The following is a 2,085-nucleotide window of genomic DNA, read 5'->3' on the forward strand; positions in this document are numbered from 1 at the left end:
TCTTTCAAAAAGGCAATCAGCAGCTTCAGAGGATTTGCCAAAAAATGTGCGTGAATTTTAGTAAAAACTATTTAAAAAAAACAACAAAATACAAACAAAAACTAAATTAAAAGTAACAAATAAAAATATTAAAAAAAAAGAAATGACCTGAAGAAAATGGCTAAGAAATGCTTGCAATTGCTTATCAAATAATTCTGTTAAATAAATTTAAATATCTACGATAATTATAAATATAGTTCTTTAGATAATTTTTCAAAGCTTTTCTAAAATTATTTTCTATATCTACTAGTTTCTTGCAATTTACAGGACATTTCTTGCTAAGTTGCAGACTGACTTTTTCCCTCATGTTTTGAAAGAAGCTGCGCCAAGTTTTTCAGTAAATATCAATAAAAGAAATTAAAAAGAATATAAAAATATATACTAAAAAAGTGATGTCAATCCAGTTTTCAAAGGGTTATATGAAAAGGTGCTGTGTCTGAGGGAATAGATAAAATTAATAACAATACTCACTCTTCTCAGCGAATGCAGCTGCCCTAAAAGATAAAAAAATATCGATTTGATTAAGATTATTTGGATTCGGTTTAAAGGTACATGCTCACAAATGAACGTGGTGTCAAAAACTCACTTAAGTCTGAGGTACTCCTCATAAGCATCAGTGTATGCTGCAAAAAGAGTCAAGAAAATACAAATTCAAACGCCAATAACCTGGAAAACAGCATTTTGGAAACAGAGTGATAACCATGATAGAAAGTATAGTTAAAAATACTTTTTACCTTGTCCGGAGAGGTCGAAGGTTCTGACGTGAGTCTGCACGCCGTCTGAGATCTCGATGGAGTAGTTTCCTTTCTCTTTGTCGGACGGATCGCAGATCTGCATCCAGGCCATCTCCGCTGTGCCTCCGATCCTCATCTTCTCAGAGGACGCAATCTTGCTCTCCCTGCAGGCGGCGAGGGACGACGGATTTACTCAAGTACAAGTACTAATACAACTCTGAGAATACACTCCACTGCAAGTAAAATTCAAAACGTTAAAGTAAAAGTACGTGGCAAAATGTACTTCGAGTATAAAAAGTGAAAGTACTGATTGTGCAGTTCTACTATTCTATCTCGTGTTCAGGCCGTTTGTAGGATTTTAGGACATTTTTCGGATTTGAGTACATTTTGTTAGATTTTAAGACATTTCTAGGATTTTTGGACACTGTTGGATTTAAGACGTTTCTAGGATTTTGGGACACTGCTCTGATTTTTTTAAAGATTATTTTTTTAGGCTTTCATTGCCTTTAATCGATGGGACGGGATGAGTTTGAAAGGGGAAGAACGGGGACTTGAACCCGCGGCCGCTGTGGCGAGGACATCGCCTCTGCACATGGGGCGCTGCTCTATCCACTGAGCCACCAGGCGCCCTGGATTTTAGTAAATTTATAGTATTTAAGGATGTTTGTAGGATTTTAGGACATTTCTTAAGTCTTAGGACATTTCTAGGACTTTAGGGTGTTTCTAGGATTTGTCGCATTTAAGGACATTAAATCCGTTTTTCAGATTTAAGGATGTTTCTACGATTGTAGGATTTTAGGACACTTTTCAGATTGTAGGATGTTTCCGTGATTTTAGGATTAGGAGCTTGGCTAGGACTCCTGTCAGGGGTGTTAATGATGTACTCTGGCACTGTATGTATACCAGAAGTACAAAAACGATTCCCAGTGTCAATAACTTTATTTTTATTTTTATCGTGAATTAGAAAATGTCTGTAATATTTCTGCTTCATTAACGTGTATGTGTCATTTTTCTGTTGTTGATGTTTAAGTTTGTGCTCATTTTAATTCCTTTATATCCTGTTGGGGAAGTTAAATTTAGAGTAAAGCATCATATTGTAACCTTGTTGTTGTCCTGTGAGAACCACGAATCTCTAAAAGGTCCGAAAAACAGCCGTTTTCAGCTTTGTGATGATGTTTTTTCCAGCTGATCTGAGGGGGTTTTTAAGAGTTTATTTAGCTTTAAGTGGCATGGCTGGACTTTAAGCTGCTGGGATGTTTTTACCTACAAAGTGGGTAAAAACATCAATAAACATAATATAACAGACAGAAAA

The 2,085-nt window shown here is 35.7% G+C and overlaps 1 long non-coding RNA gene across 1 annotated transcript; it reads right to left on the reverse strand.

Annotated features, from left to right (window-relative positions):
• Window positions 1-506: 506 nt before the first annotated feature.
• LOC121966514 lies at window positions 507-934 on the reverse strand. Its single transcript, XR_006107592.1, has 3 exons — window positions 774-934; window positions 626-662; window positions 507-533 (listed from the first exon to the last, which is right to left on the reverse strand). It is a non-coding gene; the product is annotated as an uncharacterized LOC121966514 (long non-coding RNA).
• Between the last annotated feature and the right edge of the window lie 1,151 nt (window positions 935-2,085).

Source organism: Plectropomus leopardus, unplaced genomic scaffold, assembly GCF_008729295.1.
Source record: "Plectropomus leopardus isolate mb unplaced genomic scaffold, YSFRI_Pleo_2.0 unplaced_scaffold24883, whole genome shotgun sequence".
NCBI lineage: Eukaryota > Metazoa > Chordata > Actinopteri > Perciformes > Serranidae > Plectropomus > Plectropomus leopardus.